General features: G+C 48.3%; 1 pseudogene; it reads left to right on the top strand.

Moving 5' to 3' along the window:
* Positions 1–23191, top strand: part of LOC136482792 (uncharacterized) — a 31865-nt pseudogene extending 8674 nt beyond the window's left edge.
* The last annotated feature ends 855 nt before the right edge of the window (positions 23192–24046 follow it).

A 24046-nucleotide genomic window follows, 5' to 3' on the forward strand; every position in this document is an offset into this window, starting at 1 on the left:
CAGAAGGCCCCCGGGGGCTACACCCATCTGCTGGTAGCAATCGATAAGTTCTCCAAGTGGATCGAGGCTCGTCCGATCAATCGAATCAAGTCCAAGCAAGCGGTGCTATTCTTCACTGATATCATCCACAGGTTTGGGGTTCTGAACACCATCATCACCGACAATGGGACGCAGTTCACCGGCCACAAATTCCTGACGTTCTATGACGACCACCATATCCGTGTGGCCTGGTCGGCCGTGGGACATCCTAGGACAAACAGCCAAGTAGAGCGTGCCAACGGCATGATCCTATAAGGCCTCAAGCCAAGAATATACAACGGGTTGAAGAAATTCGGCAAGAAATGGCTTGCCGAACTCCCGTCAGTCATCTGGAGCCTGAGGAACACCCCGAGCCGAGCCACGGGATTTACACCATTCTTCCTGGTCTACGGAGCCGAGGCCATCCTCCCCACTAACTTGGAGTATGGTTCCCCGAGGCTGCAGGCCTACAACGAGCAAAGCAACCACACTGCCCGCGAGGATGCCCTCGACCAATTGGAGGAAGCCCGAGACGTTGCACTACTACATTCAACCAAATACCAGCAAGCCCTACGGCGCTATCAAGCCCGACACATTCGAAGCCGAGACCTGAAGGTGGGTGACCTGGTGCTGAGACTGAGGCAGAACAACAAGGGCCACCACAAGCTGACCCCGCCATGGGAAGGGCCATACATCATCGCCCAAGTGCTGAAGCCCAGGACCTACAAGATAGCCAATGAAAAGGGCGAAATCCTCACCAACGCTTGGAACATAGAACAGCTACATCGCTTTTACCCTTAAATTTCCAAGCATTCTATACATTGTTTCTCGAAATACAATAAAGAAGCGTTCTTTAATTGTTCTAATTTTTGAGAAACCCCCCGAGCCCATCGTGGGCCTCAGCATTATGATAACACCAAAAGGAAGATTCGGCTCTGCATCTACAGAGGTGCCCACTTCGGGGCTCGAGCGAGAAACGGCTCTGCCTCTGTAGAACGAGCCTCCCTCGGGGGCTAGAAGGGGGGACTCCCCCCCTAAGTCCCATGCACCATTTTTTAGTCGTTTTTCAAAAAAAATTCTACGCCAAACTCTCTAGCGCGCTCTGACAAATCAATTGTAAAAGACCTAAGGACTGAAAGTCTATCTTAGGGCCAAAAGACCGGCCGAGTCGCGAGACGGCCTATGCCTCCGGGCTATGGCACTCCCTCACCACCTTTTGCCCTAGGGACAGCTTAGGCTCTGATGAAGTTTTTTGCAAGTGATATGTTCAGAAACGAGACAGGGCAGAGGCTCAGAAATACCATAAAAAGAAACGATTAGAAAGCGTAGACGCATAAGTACTTCAAAAAAGGCCTCGACGGCCACAAACATCACGATAATAATCCTAATTTATTTACACAGCCCCTTTGGCCCAGGTCAAGGCTTAGGATCTCCTGCGTCGGCGGACGGCGTGGGAGGAACCACCTCCTCTTCGAACAGCTTCGCCAGCGCTATGCCGAGGCCCTCTGTTAACACTGGATTTTGGTCGATTCTAGAAGATGACAGGTAGACCCACATGCGGGAAGAAGGGTGTTCGGCAAACAACGCAAGCGGTCGGCTAAATGCTTGTGCGGTCGGTTATTCTGGAAGGCGGTAACTCCATTCGGGAAAACAGAAGATGGCAGGCAAGATCGATCGGAAAGATGAGAGTTGTATTAATAAAGGAATCTATAAGTTTAGGGTAAGGAATCGTAAGTTTCCAAGTTTGTTTAGAAGTTCCTTTGTAAATCGTAGTCCTTTAGGACTCACATTTTGTCTAGGGTATAAATATTGACCCTCGACCATTGTAAGAAAGGTTCACAACCAAATCAATACAACCGGCCCCGTGCCAACTTTCGAGTCCTCTTGTTGTGTCGTCGAGTTCTTCGAGAGGAATCATCGATCCGTCGACCTCCGTAAGTTCCGACAACCTTGTTATCATGTTTAGTATCATGCGGTGGATTTAGACATGGTGCAAGTAGTCTTGTTTGTTTTCAATGGTCGTGCGGCGGATCTTTGCTTGACAATCAAGAAGTCTTTGCTTATGCTTCGTTTATGAGTAGATACCGTGCGGCAGGCGTTTACTCATATGCTTAATGAAGGCAAGATAGTTATCGGCTCTATATTAGATATGGCAAATCTAAATAGATTCATTAAGTTATCCAGTGTTGCATGTTTTAAACCTCTTATATATTTGTAACACACTTCTGCCCAATCTAGATTGATATTGTTCAGACTTCTTTCTCTTGTGATTTTACTCGTGTTTCAACGATCATTGTCTATTCTTATATTACCCTTGCAAAATAGATAATATGCTCATAGTGGCCGAATTGTCTTAATCTAGATTGTCACATGTTGCGGGTTCATGCATGTTAATCACGTTTAAGCTTTAACGAAACTAGGTATCGTGCGGCAGATGCAGGTTTTAGTTTAGTTTAATCGCTTTTATTTGTACGTTCCTTCTTCATGGATCCCAATTCGGTTGGATTGCCGAGCTTGGTTATGCATTAACTCATAATTAATTTCACTTGTTCAAACGTGTCTTCCCATGCACATGCATTCAGCAATTAGGTCTTTACGTGCATTTACCTTACGATTAGCTGAATGGTTTATGAATTTGTTGGCAGACAGCTCTCTATAGCCGTATGTCGTTGTAAGTGGCTTCAGGGCCGTACATGTGGAACTGTCCGGTATTACCCGACATGTTCCGGTTTGACATTTAATTGTTTTATCCCTTGTTAGTTTTTCAGGTCAAACTGACTGGCACGCTTCCGGATCACGAAACACCCGGGAACCCAATTGAAGCCACGCTTTTCGGCTTGCTGTGTGTGAGGCACAGTACGTCACATTTTGTGTCAACACACTTTTTGGCACGCCTGGTGGGACAGTCTGCTAGTTCAAGATGGCATCTGAGATCAACAATGATCATGTTCTGGATGTAAGCATGGCAGAATTGCCAGATAATTACAAGGATTTAGTGCTGCAAGCATGTGAGCAATACCAATGGAAGTGTTTGATGTCTTTTTCAAAAAACAAGAGCAATAAAGTGTTTCAAAAGCAGTCAATGCCAAGGGTTCTTCTTCCGCATCAAACTGATTACACTGAAGAGGAAGATGCTCAGAAGATGGCAGCCCTGGTCTATAAAGCCATGGGAGAAACCATGACAAACCATCACACAGCTTTTCTGAATACCTTTCGGGCAATCATGATCAGTACTTTTGGTCCAATGGTTGATAAATACTTCGAAGAAAATGTTGGACCACTCAATGGGCCGACGCTTTTCAATGTTCCAAAGCATCAAGAGAAGCCTATTGGAAAAGAAGTAGCGTCGCCTTCAAATATAGGTGGATTGACTCATACTGAAAAGCAATCACATCCCACCTATGGCCAGGTGACATTTGGTACCACAGGGGAAGTGCCACCTTCAGCTTATAGAGTTTCTCCAATATCAAACAGATTGCAAAAGAATATGTATGGTGATGGGTATCAAGAATTTACTGATTACAGTGCTATCAATGCTATGCCAAATCCAGGGTATAGAAGTGTTTCAGGATTGCCTTCTGGAGTGCAAGTACAAGGAAATCAGGATCCAGGCATTGATGTTTTGATGCACAGGATGGCCGATATGATGCAAAATCAGTTCGGCTTGAAGCCAAAGAATCAATCCTATTCATACAAGTCTCCTTATCCAGAATGGTACAACAGAGTGGCGTTACCTCCAAGGGTGAAGCCTCCGACATATTTAACTAAGTTTTCTGGTCAAGATGATACTAGTACCATAGAGCACGTCAGTCGATACTTAATGCAGCTTGGAGAAGCTGCTTCAGATGAAGCTTGGAGAATTCGATATTTTCCTTTGTCTCTTACAGGACCAGCTTTCACATGGTTCACATCTCTACCAGCTCATTCCATTGGTACGTGGGCAGAACTAGAACAGAAGTTTCATTCATATTTCTATACGGGTACTAATGAGAAGAAGTTAGTTGATCTCATGAGTCTGAGGATGAGAACAAATGAGACACCATTGGAATATCTTCACAGATTTAGGGAGACCAAGAATATGTGTTATTCTTTAAATTTACCAGATGATCAACTACCTGGAATAGCTATAGCAGGAATGTTGCCGAATATCAGGGAGAAGTTGTTCGGTTTAGAGTTTGATGATCTTGGCCAACTTGCACAGCGTTTAGCAGCTATGAGTAACCAAGCCCAAGGATTTAGGAGAGATAATCGCTTTCAGAAGAACAATGCCACTAATGAGGTGTATCAAGGTTTTCTGGATGAAGCGACTGAGTATATTGATGAAGATGAGATAGCTGCAGCTGAGTTAAATTGGGCAAAGGAACCCACTCAAGTTAGTCAACGCTGGTTGAAGCAACAAAAGGGGACCTATGATTTTGATGTTACTAAGGCAGATAGACTTTTTGCATTGTTGATAAAGGAAGGGCGCATCAAGCTGCCAGAAGGACATCCTATGCTACGTCCTGAAGGAGTGAAAGATAAAAAGTATTGTGGTTTCCATAACACTAATTCTCATTCTATTAATGATTGCCGAGTATTCAGAATACGAATCCAGAAAGCTATCCAAGAGGGACATTTGAGGTTTGATGGTAAGATGAAAATTGATGATCAGCCTTTTCCACAAAATATGATTTCTTTCTCTGTGAATATGGTCTCTGCCAATGATCTCAAGGGTAAAGGCAAGGTGAAGGTGTTGACTTCTGATAGAGCAAAGGAGAGTGGTGCTGTTGACCCGGATCGGCAAGTCACCAGTAAAGAGCTGTAGCAACGAATTCGGTTTCAGAATAGCCGAACCGAAAAAGGTCAAACTTCCGAACCCAGAGTTACATCACGTATTTTGCTAAACAAGTGGCAGAGGGAACAAGAGAAGGAATACTGTAAGAAGCAATGGTTTATGGGAGAACGCCGGAGGTATGAGGAAGAAGTATACCGAAGGGAGCAAGAAGAATACATGACAGAACAGGAGCAGTCTCATTGGGGTTGTTCGTTCTTTAGGCATTGTTGGAATGAAGGTTTGAGGTTGCCTGCAAGAAATAATTGTCCGGAGTGTAGTGTTCAGTACTCCGAGTATAGGCAATCTCGAGTCAACCGCCGTCCCGTCTATGAAAGACTTGGAACAAAGGTTCCTGAAGATGATCGGCGCTTAAAGATAGGTGGCTTTGAGAATCAGCAAAGGAAAAGAGTTGCAGGTTCGGGTTGGATTCATAATAGAGTGCATGATGAGGAAGCTGACTTCTATAAATACGTATGGCAAAAAGGACAGTGGTGTCCTCCAGGCCTGAGGAAAAGTCAGAAAAGAAGAGTGCAACGGTTGAGGAATAGGGAGCTGGAATTGGAAGTTGCCGAAACAAAGCAAATATGGCGTCCTAAAAAGAAGCCTGATGGATGTGGTCCTTCGGCTAATGCTTGCATGGCTTTCTTCCTCCCATCAGAGTTTATAGCTCCCGAAAGCCAAGATGTCCAAGAAGAGGTGTACTCTGATTTTGATGAAAGTGAATGTCAGGATTTGATGGCTCAGCTTGTATTAACACAGCAGGCTGTTTTTGATAAACCAATCAAGAATCGTCACTTGAGACCACTCTATTTAAAGGGATATGTCAATGGCAAGCCTTTAACTAAGATGTTTGTCGATGGAGGGGCTGCTATCAATATCATGTCTTATACTACCTTCAGGAAACTTGGGATGACTAATGAAGAATTGTTGAAAACTGACATGGTGCTCAGAGACTTTGCTGGCAATCCTTCCGATACCCGAGGTGCTATCCATGTCGAGTTGACCATTGGATCGAAAACTCTGATTACTACCTTTTTTGTCATTGATGGCAAGGGGGCATATAGTCTACTCTTGGGCAGAGATTGGATCCATGCTAATTGCTGCATTCCTTCAACCATGCATCAAATTCTCATTCAATGGATTGGAGATGATGTTGAAATTGTACATGCTGATGATTCGGTAAGTGTTGCTGCCACAGAGTCTATTTATTGGGAATATGAAGGCGTTGATTGTTTCTCCGGAAAAGTGTGGAAAGAAGGTCCTGTGAATGTTTTCAGCGAAGACCAACAACCGATCCAAGCAGTCGGCTCTCATAGTAATTTTTAATGGGAAATCCTGTCGATGGCAACAAAGGAAAGTTGGGACGTGGTTTTATGTCGGCTGATAAATTGGAAGAAATTGATGTTGGTGATGATTCTAAGCCAAGACCGATGTATATTAGTGCGAAGTTAGACCCAGAATATAAATCAGAGTTGATAAACCTGTTGAAAGAGTTTAGAGATTGTTTTGCTTGGGATTATACGGAAATGCCTGGATTGGATCGTTCCATTGTTGAGCATCGATTACCCATTAGACCTGGATTTCGTCCTTACAAACAACCTCCACGGAAGATATACAAAGAGGAGGTATTAGCCGATGTAAAGAAGGAAGTTGAAAGATTAATAGAAGCAAACTTCATTCGGCCATGCAAGTATGCAGAGTGGATTTCAAATATAGTATCGGTATACAAGAAAAATGGAAAAATGAGAGTTTGTATAGATTTCAGAAATCTTAATAAGGCAACTCCCATGGATGGTTACCCAATGCCAGTTGCCGATTTGCTGGTAGATGCAGCAGCAGGTTATGAGGTCATTAGTTTTATGGATGGTAATGCTGGCTATAACCAAATTTTTATGGCAATAGAAGATATTTCGAAAACAGCTTTCAGATGTCCTGGTCATATTGGTTTGTTCGAGTGGATAGTCATGACGTTTGGGTTAAAGAATGCCGGTGCAACTTATCAAAGAGCTATGAATTATATTTTTCATGAGCTGATCGGTAAGATTGTAGAAATCTACATCGATGATGTAGTAGTCAAGTCTAGAGATCATGAAAGGCATTTAGCTGATTTAAGAAAGACTCTGGAGTGCACAAGAAAGCATGGCTTGAAGATGAATCCAAACAAATGTGCCTTTGGAGTTTCGGCTGGTGAGTTTTTGGGATTTTTAGTTCATAAAGGAGGAATTGAAGTTGGTAAGAAGAGCATGGAAGCAATAGACAAAGTTGTGCCGCCAACTAATCTCACAGAATTGCAATCATTGTTAGGCAAAATTAACTTTGTAAGAAGATTCATATCCAATCTTTCAGAAAGAGTTTTACCCTTTTCCCCTTTATTGAAGCTCAAAAAAGATCAAAAATTTGTATGGGGTGACATAGAACAAAAGGCTTTTGATGAGATCAAACAATATATGAAAGCACCACCTGTGCTGGTACCTCCACAACTTGACAAGCCTTTTAAGTTGTATGTAGCGGCCGATAGCCTAACGATAGGATCGGCCCTTATGCAAGAGTTTGAAGGAAAAGAAAGAGTCATAGCTTATCTTAGCCGAAAGTTGTTAGACCCGGAAACAAGGTATTCGGCTGCAGAAAAACTTTGCTTATGTGTATATTACTCATGTACCAAATCTCGGCACTATTTGTTGAATTCCGAATGCGTGGTGGTTTCTAGTTTTGATGTAATCAAGCATATGTTATCAATGCCGATTTTGAATGGAAGAATTGGCAAATGGATTTTAGCGTTGTCGGAATTTAATTTAAGATATGAATCGGCAAAGGCGGTAAAGGGTCAAATTATTGCCGATTTTATTACCCAACATAGGGATCTTTCTGTTGAAGTGGTAAGCATTGTGCCTTGGGCTTTGTTCTTCGATGGATCATCTTGTAACAAAGGTGGTGGTGCTGGTATTCTCTTGATTTCCCCACAAGGAAAAACTTTTGAATACGCGGTTCCTATTGAATTTCATGTTACTAATAATCAGGCAGAGTATGAAGCATTGATTAGAGGGCTTCGGCTTCTTATAGAAGTAAAGGCCGCTGCTGTCGAAATCTTTGGGGATTCTGAGTTGGTGATTAATCAATTGAATGGTCAGTATGAATGCAAGAACAATGTGTTAAGAGAATATTATGAGGAGTGTAGAGAACTTTTGAAGAATTTTCTGGTAGTAACCTTGCATCATGTCCCTAGAGAGTGCAATGAAGAAGCAAATAAGTTAGCTCAAGCTGCTTCTGGATATCGAGAGAATCGGGAAATTTTTGCTATAGAAGAAGATGTTTTAAATACTGATCAAGTAGATGGTGATTGGAGATACGAAGTTACCAATTATCTGAAAAATCCATCTCAAAAGGTTTCCCGAAAACTCAGGTACAAAGCTCTCAAATTTGTGTTTCTTGATGATCAGTTATATTACAAGTCCATCGATGGAGTATTGCTCAAATGCTTAAGTCAAGAAGAAGCCAAGAAAGTGATGTATGAGGTTCACGAAGGATTGTGTGGTGCACATCAGTCAGCTTATCGGATGAAGTGGATAATTAGGAGAACTGGTTATTTTTGGCCAACTATGTTGGAAGATTGTTTTGAATATTACAAAGGGTGTCACAATTGTCAGAAATTCGGCAATATTCAAAAGGTTCCAGCGTCTGCTATGAATCCTATAATCAAGCCTTGGCCGTTCAGAGGATGGGGTATAGATTTAATTGGTCAGATCAATCCTCCTTCTAGTAAGGGACACAAATTTGTACTCTTGGCCATGGATTATTTCACCAAGTGGGTTGAAGCTATCTCTTTGAAGAAGGTAACGTCAGAGAATATGATCAGTTTTGTTAAGGAACATATAGTTCATAGATTTGGGATTCCTCAGACTATAACAACTGATCAAGGAACTCAATTTACTTCTTCAGAATTCTGTGACTTTGCCAAAAGTATGGGGATTAAGTTGTATAATTCTTCTCCCTATTATGCGCAAGCTAATGGTCAGGCAGAAGCATCAAATAAGATTATGATTAAAATTATCCAGAAGAAGATTGATGAAAAACCAAGGAAATGACACTTGGTTCTTAATGAAGCATTGTGGGCTTACCGAATGGCTTGTCATGGGTCCACTCAAACGTCTCCCTATGAACTGGTTTATGGACATCATGCTGTGTTACCATGGGAACTACGGTCAGGATCAAGGCGAGTTATTTTACAGAAAGAATTAGCAGAAGAAAACTATAAGAATCTGATGATGGATGGATTGGAAGATTTACATTTGATTCGTCTTAAGGCATTAGAAAATATTGAGAAAAATAAATTACGCGTCGCCAAGTATTATAACAAAAGGGTTAGGCTGAAGCAATTCGCAAAAGGAGATTTGGTTTGGAAAACTGTATTGCCGGTTGGAACAAAGGATAGAGCATTCGGCAAATGGTCTCCAAATTGGGAAGGTCCTTTCCAAATAGTAGAGTGTGTACCTGGCAATGCATACATATTGAAGACTTTATTTGGGGAAGAGTTTACCAGAGCTATCAATGGAAGATTTATTAAGAAATACTACCCCAGTGTTGAGGTTGGTTCGTGAATGTAGATCAGAAAACGACAAGGAAAAAATTGCCTTTAGCCTAAAAATCAGATACAAGACTGAGAATAGCCGATATCATTCATATCGCCTTTAGCACAAAATAGCCGATGCAGTTTGCATCGCCTCTAGCACAAAAAATGTTTGTCTGAAACTGGGTTGTTTTCAGCATTTTTTCTGACAGTCACAAGTGGAATTTTACCGAAAAGAATCAAAGAAGTAAATATTATTCCAAAGGACGAGATTGTTTATAAAGTTCATCCTAATACAAACTATTCCTCAAATAACTTGTTGAGGACGGATTGGGGGTTTGTGATTTCGGCAAGGGCAGCAGCATGATCGTCGTAGGCCTCCAGACGTTCATCGATGTCGTCGACTTCGTCCGGGCGTCCTCCAACGAAGCCAACTGGCTGGGAGGAGTAGTCCTCGTTGGTTTGGGAGGTCATTGCCGCCAGCCCGAGAGAAGCGCCGAGGTGCACACCTTGGATGACGGCCTGATCAATGCGGCCGTCCACAGCATCAAGGCGTGCCTCGGATGTCTCCCCCTGAGCATTCACCTTGTCGGCAATCTTGTTCGCCGCCATCTTCAAGCGGTCATTCTCCGCGGAAAGAGCTGGGCATGAACTAAGAAATGGATTCAAGAACAAGAAATGATGGGTATAGTGAAATTACCTCACTGTCAGAAGCAAAATCGGGTTGCAAGTTTTTGCATAAAGAATGAACTGATATATTGAAGATATGAGCATGCCATTCTTGCCACCAAGAGACAAAGAGAGGGTGAGCAGCATCTATTAGCCCAAATGGAGATGGTTCGTATATTGGTAATTCCCATCCTAATTCAAAGACCTTCTTGGCTTCCATTCCTTCTGTTAGTACTTCCCTTGATTTTATGATTGTTGAGAAGAGGAATTTTGGAGGCAGTTGGCCGCATCCTAATTGTCTGGCCACCATGTTTGGATAATAGAATTCATAGGTGGATTGTACTAATCTCCCATGATGAAATTCGGCTGGCAAAGTGCAAGGTTTGATAAAGGAGTTGAAAATCTCTGTGGATTCTTAGCCTGAACAACCAATTTCATAGCTAAACTTGCAGGGCAAAGTTAGATCTTCATTTTCTCTGTAAGGAAACCAGAGCACATTGCCGAATCCTTTGAAAAATAGCTTGAAGAGATGACCAATGTCTATATCAATGCTTATAGATGCTGCTGCTTCCCCATAAGTCTGACAAGCCTTAACCTTTGCTGTACTGCCTTCAGCATAGTTAACTGAGGGGAAACTTAGGTTGAAGAGGCTCACAGGGGTTATCTGATGCATATATAGTTGGAGCCACATTTGAATTAGCCACCAGGGACCATTTACACAAGAAATTTCTCCACCGTGGCGCATCTGAAGGGTGATCTGATGCATCATATGATAAGCAGACCCTAAAAGATATTTGCCTAATGGGATCTGGGTGCCTGTAGCTAAGTCTTCAGCCATTACCATGTGATTCAGGGTTGGTTCATTGGATTTTCCACAGAAGATGAATCTGCATAGCCACATATTCATGAAGGCTTTCAACTCTTTGTCAGAAACGGTGCCAGATGCATTCATATAGTTCTGGATATGTTTGATCCATCCACATCCAGAACTGACGGCTCTTTGATTACTCTTGCTCTTGTACTTATAAGGATATACTGGCAATGACACATTCAAACCAGTCATCATGAATACGTCGACTAGAGTGATGGTCATAATACCATGACCAAAGATAAAGGCATTGGTAGCGTCAGACCAAAAGTGAGAAGCTGCTATCAGAAGGGAATCATTCCTGGGTGTCTCTGCTAAAGATAACTCCAGACAATGACTGATGTCCTGACTTTCCCAGTGGCTGCTGCTCTTCTCCAACATTCTCCTGTACCAGTTACGCCATCCGGTGATTGGGGGAAATGGCCAATTCTTGAATATGTTTGGCCATCGGTTTGGTGAGGTAATCCCAGACTTGAAAGGAATTCTTTGGGTTTCCTTCTCAATGATTTCAGAAGGGTCAGGATTTCCCATTGGGCCAAGGAAATAGGAGTCAGGGTTGGTAGCATAAGGGATCAAAATCTGGCTCTTGTACTCCTTTAGAAGATGATTGAAATCAGAGGGGAGTAAATCAAAAGAGGAGCGGAAGGATGAGATGAAAGTTGCCGAATATAAATAAAGTTTACCTCTGGAATTTCATCCTAGGTCGCCATTGAAGATTGGAAGGAGGTCCGAGGTTGCGCTGAAAGCTTGAATTTTTGGGCAGCGGCTGCGGTTTTGAACGGTGATGACCTAGGAGGATGAAAGAGCTTGTGGTCAATTTCAGAATAAAACAACTTTTATCCCGAAATTGAGGGGGCATGTGTTAACACTGGATTTTGGTCGATTCTGGAAGATGACAGGTAGACCCACATGCGGGAAGAAGGGTGTTCGGCAAACAACGCAAGCGGTCGGCTAAATGCTTGTGCGGTCGGTTATTCTGGAAGGCGGTAACTCCATTCGGGAAAACAGAAGATGGCAGGCAAGACCGATCGGAAAGATGAGAGTTGTATTAATAAAGGAATCTATAAGTTTAGGGTAAGGAATCGTAAGTTTCCAAGTTTGTTTAGAAGTTCCTTTGTAAATCGTAGTCCTTTAGGACTCACATTTTGTCTAGGGTATAAATATTGACCCTCGACCATTGTAAGAAAGGTTCACAACCAAATCAATACAACTGGCCCCGTGCCAACTTTCGAGTCCTCTTGTCGTGTCGTCGAGTTCTTCGAGAGGAATCATCGATCCGTCGACCTCCGTAAGTTCCGACAACCTTGTTATCATGTTTAGTATCATGCGGTGGATTTAGACATGGTGCAAGTAGTCTTGTTTGTTTTCAATGGTCGTGCGGCGGATCTTTGCTTGACAATCAAGAAGTCTTTGCTTATGCTTCGTTTATGAGTAGATACCGTGCGGCAGGCGTTTACTCATATGCTTAGTGAAGGCAAGATAGTTATCGGCTCTATATTAGATATGGCAAATCTAAATAGATTCATTAAGTTATCCAGTGTTGCATGTTTTAAACCTCTTATATATTTGTAACACACTTCTGCCCAATCTAGATTGATATTGTTCGGACTTCTTTCTCTTGTGATTTTACTCGTGTTTCAACGATCATTGTCTATTCTTATATTACCCTTGCAAAATAGATAATATGCTCATAATGGCCGAATTGTCTTAATCTAGATTGTCACATGTTGCGGGTTCATGCATGTTAATCACGTTTAAGCTTTAACGAAACTAGGTATCGTGCGGCAGATGCAGGTTTTAGTTTAGTTTAATCGCTTTTATTTGTACGTTCCTTCTTCATGGATCCCAATTCGGTTGGATTGCCGAGCTTGGTTATGCATTAACTCATAATTAATTTCACTTGTTCAAACGTGTCTTCCCATGCACATGCATTCGGCAATTAGGTCTTTACATGCATTTACCTTACGATTAGCTGAATGGTTTATGAATTTGTTGGCAGACAGCTCTCTATAGCCGTATGTCGTTGTAAGTGGCTTCAGGGCCGTACATGTGGAACTGTCCGGTATTACCCGACATGTTCCGGTTTGACATTTAATTGTTTTATCCCTTGTTAGTTTTTCAGGTCAAACTAACTGGCACGCTTCCGGATCACAAAACACCCGGGAACCCAATTGAAGCCACGCTTTTCGGCTTGCTGTGTGTGAGGCACAGTACGTCACATTTTGTGTCAACACCCTCAACCTCCTCCATCAGCTTCGTGACCTCCTCATCAGCGTCCTCATCATCCTTAGCCAGGACATAGCCATCACTGATGGCCTCGAGGTCCACACCGGCGTAGTGCGAGGCGACGATGGCCAGGGCGCGCTTGACACCCGTGTGCAGCGCTCCCCAGAGTCGCTCGCGCACTTGGCCGCTCAACGCGGTCAAGCGGCTCCTAAGGGAGCTGCCCGACTTGACCCCATCAACCCCAGGGCCTCACAGATAGTACGGGCGGTGCTCTGCAGCGCGTCGTGCTCCCCGATCTTGGCCTCGAGCACCGCCTGCACTACGACAGAGGCCTCGGCTGCCCGGGAGATCTCCTTCTCCAACCCTACGCCGAAACAAGTAGGATGGGGTTAAGCACAAAAGAAAATAGGCCAAACAGGGGCAGAGCCCTACGAGACGCACCGTCGGTTTTCTCTTTCCAGTGCTGGACCTCGACCCGGGAGGCCTCGGCTATCTCTTTCTAGCTCTAGACCTTGACCCGAGAAGCCTCGGCCGCTCTGGAAGCCTTTGTCTCTAGCTCTGCATCACACCAGGGAGTTAGGGGTCAACCACAGGAAAAACAAATAAAACATGGAGAATAGGACTCACCCTCGGCCTTTCCTTTCCAGACCAGAGCCTCCATCCAGGAGGCCTTAGCCACCTTAAGGGCCTCCACCAGGGCGCCTTTCGTCAGTAGGTGCGCGCCCTGCTCTGCCCCCAGCTACCCGGCGAGGGCCTTGGCAGAGGCCGTCACTTCTTCAGCCCGGGACCTGAAGGTGTCCCAATCGCCGGCCACCCGGGTCAGCTCCTCCTCCAACTCCTTGACCCGCACCACCAAAGGGGTGGCCTATTCCTGAGCCATGGCCGCCTTAGCCTTCATATCAGCACAATGAAGGCGAAGGTCCTCCACCTTCGTGCTCCGCGCCGACAGAAGCTCATTGGCATTGGCGAGGAGGTCCTTCTGCTGCCGAAGCTGGTCCCAGATGTCCCTCTCCCGTCGGAGGAACAATGACTTCTCAAGGGACCGGGCCTCGAGCTCCTGATAGGCAGAACGGATGTCAAGCGTTGCGAGAAAACTCGGGAAAAAGATGACACCACACAAGAAAAGAAGGCGCGTACCTGGGTGACCCCGGGCAGATCGTCGGCCACGACGGACAGCGCTGTCCGCAGCGACCGCTCCGCCAGATGGCGGTATTGCTCAAAGGTGTCCCAACGCCTCCCCTCGGCCGCGTCCTCGAGGGCGAACAGAGGCTCCCCCTCAGGGTTGTCCCGGCTCCGCCACAAGACACGCGGGTGATCCCACCCGTGGGGCTCGGGTTGTACCCGCATGAGGGCCAAGTTTCCATCGCCAGAAGTCAGAGTCAGCTGCTCCACGGCACTGGCCGCCTCGGCACCTACCACCTCCTTCCCCCGGGAAGTATTGTTGGAGGAGATCGAATGGAACTCCACTTCTCGAGCGCTCTCCTGCAACGGTGGCGGGCCTTGGACCGGCGGCGGTATTGAGGCTTGCCCCGCCTCCGTCTCCACTTCCTGGGCCACCGGCTTCGCCGCGCTCATGCCGGCCCCTGCCACCCCAGCCTCGGTGGTCTTAAGGGCTCCAGTCCTCACCACTTTGGCCTCGGTGGTCCTGGGCGCCCCGGCCTCCATTGCCTCGGCCTCGGAAGTCCAGGGGGCCTCGGTCTCACCCTCGGTGGCCTCAGCAACTAAGGGCGCCTCGGCCCCATCTGACTCGCGGGCCTCGGCCTCGCAGGGCATAGGCATTTCCTCCTCCGCTTGCTTCATGGCCGCCTCGGCAGCCTCTCCCTGGGCGACCAGCTCCTTCGGGTCGGCCCTCACCGATGCCACGCCACGCTGTATGGCGGCCTGCGCCTCCACCACCCGTTGAACGGTGGAGCCCGTGCTCACCTTGAGCGACTTACGTGGCACCAGGGCAGGCACCTCTGCCTGACGCTTTCGGCTGAAGGCAAAACACCCACTTGGTCAGCATACGACCATAAAGCGAGCGGGAGACGATACGAACTCCGCTGAAAAAACACACACCTTGAACGGGGACACAACTGCTTCGGCACTGCGTCCCTCCTCTGCAATGGTGCTAGTGGCGGCGGTGGCACGGCCTCCGTGTCCGCCGGTGCCGGCCGACCCTCGCCGGACTCCGGTGCCCCCTTGACCCTCTACGGGGGTAGTTGCGTTGCCCCCACCGCCGCCTGGGCCACCTCTGCCGTCGAGCCCACCGGGCTGACGGTGCGCTTCCCTAACGCCCGTGCCTCGGGCGTGTCGGCCTCGGCCCCAGGGTGGGCGATCGCTGGCCCCAAGGCACCCTCCTCACCTCCTCCTAGGAATGTTGGGCCGCTCGCCCACGCCCCGACGTCAGGGAGATGGTCTAGGGGACCTCGCCCCACCTCGCTCTCATCATCTTCGCCCAAAGAGTCAGTCGACAGCGATGGCGACGGAGACGCCTCCACCAGGAGACTGTCCTATCTCTGCTGCCGGCGGCGCTTCTCTAGCTCCTCACGCTCGAGGATCTTCCTCGTGCACTTTGCCTCCTCGGCGTCCTTCTGCTTCTTCTATGCCTCGGCCTATGCCCGGTTCACCGCCCGCCGCTCTACGTCCTCGGGAATGGGTGGCGGGGAGGCTCACACGTCTCTCATCCCCTGTAAGAACGGTGAACACAAATAAGGGAATGGGAAATGGTGAGGAACAAGGAGGCCTCGGGGGCCGTAGCAGCGCGTGCCTTACCAGAGACAGGTACCCCTGCAATGGGCGCATCACGAACAGGGTCAGACCACCGATCCTCAGCCACCCCTCCACCATCTCCCTCACTCGACACATGATCTCCTCATCGGAGAGGGTGACGGTAGACATCCAGATGCCCTCAATCGGCTCATTCGGTGTCATCTCAAATAGGCGCCGCCGCTGAGCCATCAGCGGCAGCACCCTCTGGTGGTGGAAGGCAGCCATGACCACAGCCGTCGTAAGGCTATGGCTACATAGCCTCTCTAGCCCCTCTAGGAGAAGCTGCAGCTTGGGCTGGTCGACCAACAAGACGCCGTACCTCCACTTCTCCAGTTGGCTCTCCACGACCCGCCCGGTATAGGGGGGAAGTCCACCGTCGTCGTTGCGGAGGTAGAACCAGTTGGTGTACCAGCGGTGATTGGATGACGCGAGCTAGGCTAGGATGTAAAGGTGTTGCCGGTCTTGACGCACTTGGAGAGTGCAGCCGCCGGCCCTCACCACCTTCCTCGTGCCCGTCGTGCCCGTCGGCTTGGTGGTATGCCCTGCCCGGAAGAGGTGGAGCCATAGCTCCCAATGGGGGGCAATCCCCAGGTACCCTTCGCAGACGGCGATGAAGATGGCCGCCTACGCGATGCAGTTGGGGTTGAAGTTGTGGAGCTCCACGCCATAGTAGTGCGGGAGCGCCCGCATGAACCGGTCCACCAGTAGGCCGAGACTGCGCTCGTGGAAGGACACGAAGCTCACAACGTAGCCATCGCGTGGCCTCGGCTCCGGCTCGCCCCCCGGAGCAATCCACTCCGGTCTGCTAGGGTCGGTAACTGGATGGAGGAGGCCATCATCGATGAGCGACTGCAGCGTCTCCATGGATACGTCGGACCGACCCCAAGGATCCGCCTGAATGACAACAGCGCCGGCCATGAGTGCGGTGGAGGATGCGACTACGGCGGTAAGCCTCGCTCTCTCTCTCTCTCTCCCTCGCCCTTCTCCCTTCTTCTCCCCGGCGCTCTTTGTTCCTAGCAACAGCTCGAGGGCGGCAAAGGCGAATGCAGGCAAGGTAAGGAGGGGAGGGGCGAGGCTTGTTACGTATTTATGTAGGAAAGGGGAGAAATGGACGGGTGACGAAATCGGGGAAGTTTCCCTCAAATCTGATACAGTTGATCCGGATCCGATTTTACCGCCCACGCACCCAACTTTTCCTTATTAATCGCACGCACAGTTATGTCCCATCCGCTGACACCACGTCGCATCCGACCGCAGCAGCGGCAGGCGTCGTTCCGCCTCCCCGAGAAAACCACCTCAAAAGGCGCACCTGTCGTTATCAGCTGATGGGAGGGGAATATCCCCCACCCGATTCCTTTCAGACGAAGGAACTGGGCACCGAGCCCGTTATGGTCCAGGGGTTCGAAGGCTGGGCCCCTGAGGGTTTCGACAGCCACCCCAAGACAACAGAGTCAGGGACGACTATGGGTGAGCCGGTACGTGGCCGAGGCCCAAGCAAGCGAAACGCTTAGGATGCCCTAAGTCGTGTCCGAGACCGACAGGGAGGTCTCCGAATGGGATCCCACCGTAGGGAGGCATCGAGCCCTTAGGGCCAATCGAACCGCCCTAGGGCCCACTAGAGAAGCCCTCTAGTACTTTTGGAGTGCGTCTCTAGACCGCTAGCCGACCCCTATCGAATGGGGCACGGGCCTCCACTCGGACTTACCCGATAACAGCTCACCGGAAGTGTCACCGCTCGCGCCCACCGAGGGTAGCCTGGCATATTCCACCCCTCCTTCCGAATGAAAAGGATGCATGAGGGTCACATAAAAAGCCAAGGGAACTCTTGATCACCCTCTCGCTCCGTGTAGAGGCTCGGGGGCTCTTCCTGCAACCTTGCCAAGACCCAGCGACCCAAGCTCGCACTCGAGGGCCCGGCAAACAACCCCTCCTTCCGAACAAAAAGGATGTCCAAGGGTCGCACAAAAAGCCAGGGGAACTCCTGACCGCCCTCTCGCTTCGTGCAGAGGCTAGGGGGCTCTTCCTGCAACCTTGCCGAGACCCAGTGACCCAGGCTCGCACTCGAGGGCCCGACAAACAACCCCTCCTTCCGAACGAAAAGGATGCGCGAGGGTCACACAAAAAGCTAGGGGAACTCCTGATCACCCTCTCGCCCCATGCAGAGGCTCGGGGGCTCTTCCTGCAACCTTATCGAGACCCAGCGACCTAGGCTCGCACGCAAGGGCTCGGCAAACAACCCCTCCATCCGAACGAAAATGATGCGCGAGGGTCGCACGAAAAGCCAAGGGAGCTCCTGATCACCCTCTTGCTCCGTGCAGAGGCTTAGGGGCTCTTCCTACAAATAGGTCGAAGACAAGCAACCTGAACTCACAGAGAAAAATGTGATAAAGGGCACCGAGCCCGTTACGGTCCAGGGGTTCGAAGGCTAGGCCCCTGAGGGTTTCGACAGCCGCCCTAGGGCAATAGAGTCAGGGACAACTATGGGCGAGCCTGTACATGGCCGCGGCCCAAGCAAGCGATCGCTCGGGACGCCCTAAGTCGTGTCCAAGACAGGCAGGGAGGTCTCCGAATGGGATCCCACCGTAGGGAGGCATCGAGCCCCCGGGGCCAATCGAACGGCCCTGGGACCCACTAGAGAAGCCCTCTGGTACTTTTGGAGTGCGTCTCTGGACCGCTTGCCGACCCCTATCGAATGGGGCATGGGCCTCCACTCGGACTTACCCGATAACAGCTCACTAGAGGTGTCACTGCTCACGCCCACCGAGGGTAGCATGGCATCCTCCACCCCTCCTTCCGAATGAAAAGGATGCATGAGGGCCACACGAAAAAGATAGGAAAACTCCTGATCGCCCTCTTGCTCCGAGCAGAGGCTCGAGGTCTCTTCCTGCAACCAAACCGAGGCCCAGCGACCTGAACTCGCACTCATGGGCTCGGCAAAATGCAATAAAAACCCCTCACACGACATGAGAAAAGCCCCTAGAGGAATAAATCCACTCCTCTAGGGCCTCGGGGGCTACACCCGGCGGGTGTGCTCACGTGCACCCACCGAGGCCTCGAGTACAAAGCACCATCCCGCCAGGAGCTGCCGCGAGCCGAGTCTCCTCAAAACCTTAGGGAGAGCACTCACACTCTCCCTGAGGCTCGGGGGCTACTGTCGGGTACCATAAAAAGGGGTCCCCTAAGCGAAAACCGAAAAAATCGCTTAGACCCTATCAAAATCAAAGCCAAAGACAACTATAGGCTAACCCGCGGCCTTGTCCAAGGCTACCGACTCTCCGCCTCGCTCGAGGCCTCGCACGAGAGGCCTCGAACGGCCTACCGATTCTCCGCCTCGCTCGAGGCCTCGCACGAAAGGCCTCGGACAGGGAACCGATTCTCCGTCTCGCTCGAGGCCCCACGCGTAAAGCCTCGGACGAGGTGCCGATTCTCTGCCTCGCTCGAGGCCGGCTCGGCAACAACCCCGTCACCTCCGCCTCGACCGATCTCCCTGACAGAACGTCACGACCAATTAATGCGACCAACCACTCCTGCGACATCAGCCGGACGACGGCTCGACACAGCAGAGCGGCCGACGAGACGGGAAATCGCATCAACACCATGCCGTCCGGGACAGGACGGGGCAGGGGTTATCGGCCGCTGTGCTCGGTACTGTGCCCACGACCGACGCCCGCACTGCACTGTGCTACCTAACCCCTGCTCCAGGAACAACGCGTCACGGGGAGTCAAGTCTAGGCCACTATAGCCTTGGAATCAGTGTACAGGACCAACTGCTCCCTCCAAGCCTCGACAATCCACTTCAGGGTCTCGGCAGCCTCGGGATTCGCGCCCGCCGAGCCCCCCACGATGGCTCGGCCTTGGCACCAACTAAGCCTTGGCTTTTTACACTACCAACACACAGCGACCGGCACGTCGTCTGCCATGCCCTGCGTCAAGCTATCACATGAGCTCCCACGTCGCACAGGATCGGATGCGACCGGCGCGTTGCTCTAGCACATCAAGGACAGGGCCGCTCCATCGACCATACCGCCACAGTAGCGAGCTACAGGGCTCGGACACGCCACCTCCGCTTACAGGACGTTGCGTAGCGAACACATGTATCACCCTAGTCCCCCCTTCGACTATAAAAGGGAGTGACCGGGGCCATTTCTAGACACAGGCACACGCACAGACAGACAGACGAACTCACTTACTCACGCTCAAGCGACACTCTGTAACACGCACGCTTCCCCGCTGCCTGAGATAACATCTCAAGCAATTCACACCGCTCCACGCAGAGACCTGGGACAAGCTCCCTCTCTCACCCTGCTTGTAACCCCCTACTACAAGCACTTCGGTGCAAGGAATACGAGATCGATCTCTCAGACTGGACGTAGGGCACCCATTGCCCGAACCAGTATAAACCTTATGTCCCTTTGCATCACCATCCGGGATTAGGAGCACGCAGTATATTTTCACTAGTTGGTTGAGGACCCATCGGTCCAAAACACCGACAACTTTATTCCCAGCAAGTTCTCCTCTTACTTGAGTGAGGATGCCATCACAAGGTAATATTTTTGTGTTCTTTTTTATCCACATTTACCTCTGCCATTGCATCTTGCTTGTAGCACGCTGCAGGAAGTATTGTTCTGTTTAGCAGCCTCTAGTTTACATTTAAAAACATAAGTAGAACATGATGGTGTAGGTGGCCGGGTATTTAGCATATGCAATTTCTATGCTAAGTTAAACAAGTAGCCAATCTGCTACCAGTGATTTGACATGTTGAGATACGAACTGATTAATCTGCTAAAATTGCATGGTCAAACTGTAACCTAATCTCATCATGGTTTAAAGTCGATGTAATACTATGCATTATGCCATTAAGCTAGCGAACAGAAGTATTATTCTGTTCACACTTTGTTTAACCATGACTCTCCAATTTATGTTCACCTGTTTTTGTTCTATGGTCAGAAAGCCTATATTAGTTTGGGATCCTAACCAAAACCAGAGCAACCAGTATAAAACAATGTGCGACCCTCACCCAATTAGCTCTTCGCATTACAAACCAACTCTACATACCAAAGCCAAGTGCATGTGCTGTATGATATTGACATCTTTACTTTCTTATGAACAAACCATCTTGATTTCCATACTGTTTCTGATAGAAAAATCTTTTAGCTCGTTCACCAACACACATAAAGAGGAAACATGATAGGTAAACAGTAGGGGCTAGGGAGGCTACGCCCGTAGTTGAAATTCTACCACGGCTATTGGTAATCAGGATCAAGAATGTATAGAAAGAAGAAACCTTGTCAGAAATCTGCAGTGGCCATGACCTATGCAGCACGGATACGTGTATCGGTATCGGAAGGATACGGATACGCGGATACGGCAATTTCTAAGAAAACACGATACGCGGATACGTTTTATTATTTTTTTATAATAAATAAATAATAATGCAAATTAAAATTGTGAAAGTCTAAAATTTGAGTAACCATACTAGATTAATGCTCAATTACCAAAATTTCTATCTAAAAAAGGAGGTTAGGAACAGGAGAGCCCTAATGTCTGTTCTGGTTGTGGCCGGTGACCACAGATCCTATGCTAGGACTAGCACTTGCACTGGCACTACCCAAATATGTAGAGGCCATCTATTGGATGCAAGCAATCAAGCATGGGAAACACTAATCATGAAGCAGATGTGGGGAACACACAAAATCAAGCAACGAGAACTGCAGAACTAGAGTAGAATAGTAGATCAAGTATGAAAAGGAGATGTATTCATGGGAGGTCACCAGCAGCTTGCTTTGCTGCTGAATCGTCCTCTTCCCTACACCTTGCCCCTGCATCGGGCGAGCTAGCTGCAGCCGCGGTGGACTGGTGGGTGCTCCCCAGCGTGGTGCTCCCAGCGCGACGGTCTGTAGGAGAAGTCGATTGATGGCACGGAGGATGCGGGGGAGGCCGGCGAGCGGTGGCGCACCTCCTGCGCGGCACGCGTGTGCACAGCATGCGATACGAGGGGGCGGGGCTGAAACCCGTCGCTGGCGGCCGGTGAGTAGGGACGGAGGCTCGTCGCCGGCGAGCGGAGGCGGAGGCTCGTCGCTGGTGGCCGGCGGCCGGCGAACGGGGTTGCGGCGTCACTGCACGGGGATGCGGCGCGAGGCGCGGGCGCAGCCATGCGGGACTGCGGACATCGGACGCTAAGGCGTCGGGGCAGAGGGATAAGGGTCTGTCTTCCTGGGCTTCTTACTCGGCAGGCCAGATACGTGTCGGATGGCGTATCCAATTTGCACGAAAATAATAAAAAATCGGATACTCCGAGAATACGTATCCTGGGCGTATCGGACACGTATTTGTATCCGTATCCGATACGTATTGGATACACGATACGCGGCTTCAGGGACGTATCCGTGTAACATAGGCCATGACTTTGAAAAACATTCAGTCATGCTCCTAAGGTGATTGTTACATCCATTACTCTATAACATAATGGTGTGGTGTAGGCGGCTTCCCCAACTGAGCTTCCTTGTTCAGTTGGTGAAGCCGGGCTGTTCTTTAAGGGTGGGAGTTGAAAGTATGGAGACAGTTACGAGATCAAAGCATCTCAGTAATGTCAAAAGTTATATAGTTGCATATCTTAACGCCAAAGTTGTTCTCTATAATTAAATGAAGATGCAACTACTTGATTTGTTAATTGTACTTGTACATACTAAAATAATATATGACAATTATCAAGACATGGAATGTAGAAATTATCTAACTGGATTTTTGTTTTCTTCTCTTACATCTCATGTATGCAAGTATGGAACATTGATTGCCTTGTGACTCTGCTTTGTTTTGTGCAGTTTTTTTTTTCCCACACGAGGAACTCCCCATTTCCATTATAGCATAACGGAAATACCTTTGTTTTGTGCAGTTGGGAACTAAGTGAAAAGATGCAGGAGGCAAAAAAGGAGAGAGTGATGCAGAAGATTGGTCTGGAAGCAAAATTGAAGAAGTGATTTACTGGATGGATGACAGCACATTTTGAAGACTCGTGCTGTCTGTTTCGTGAGGAGGGAGGCGGAGGCCTTCGTGCCATGTGTTTGAGAGAACTTGTTTGATGCTCAAACCTGACACAGATCACATTACGCTTTTTGGTTGTCTGTCTTGTAATGTGTCCTCTCCATGGAGAATTTCGGGAACCTATATTAATCTGGGAAATGCATGTATGACAATCTCTAGGTGGATGTTGAATGCACATGCTGTGTTAGCCAACTCGCCCAGGTGTTTCAAGATTTGCCCCAAGGGCACCATAGTTATCAAAACAAACTTTGAAACGACTAACCGGGTGGCTGAGTGCATTTACATCTGATAACTGTCAAACTTCTGGACATAGACTAGTCCATGCTGCATTGCATTCTGGTGGTCTTATGATTGTGTAGTGTGCAGCAAGCCCCATGATTTTCGGGACTGTATCTGGGGCCTAAAACTCTAGACAACTTCCCCATTCCAAACAACAAATGACAGCTGTATCTGGGGCCTAAAACTCTAGACAACTTTGCCAATTGCAAACAACAAATGACAGATATAATCCTGGCAATAAAATGGGGTTAAATTGACAACTCAGGCTGCATGACAATAGCTTTTTTTAAAAGATGAAGTCATGAAAGTTTCTTGATTGAACATCAAGATGTCAAATGCTGGACAAGCCAAATAAGTCCGAGATCCAAAATACTGGACAAGCCAAACAAGTCCATGATCCGGCAGGCAGCAATGAGCAGTAGTCAATGTCAATCTCAAAGAAATTAAAAGACTACTAATAATCAGATATGATGGGGGGGGACCCGACACGCAGCTTGCTCAATCATATCTGAAAGCATCTAGGGTCCTAGTTGGGTTTCGGTGATTAATGACAATACGTAATTACTGTGACTAATGTGTGTTTTGCAGAAACAATTAAGTTATGTCATGGTAATGGAGATTGATTGGGCAATCATGGTTGTCATGCCCCTACGATGAAAATCGTTTCGGTTTTCAAAGGATGGACGACAAGGTTAAGGATGGACTAGTTCTAAGTGTCGTTTGGTGTTGAAGAGACACTTAGAGTAGTTTAGGACTTTGTTTTTCCTTTGACCGTATTATTAAGGGAGGTATGGACGGGTAGCTTGACCTAGGTGAG

This window comes from Miscanthus floridulus, chromosome 9 (assembly GCF_019320115.1).
Source record: "Miscanthus floridulus cultivar M001 chromosome 9, ASM1932011v1, whole genome shotgun sequence".
In the NCBI taxonomy this organism is placed as follows: Eukaryota; Viridiplantae; Streptophyta; class Magnoliopsida; order Poales; family Poaceae; genus Miscanthus; species Miscanthus floridulus.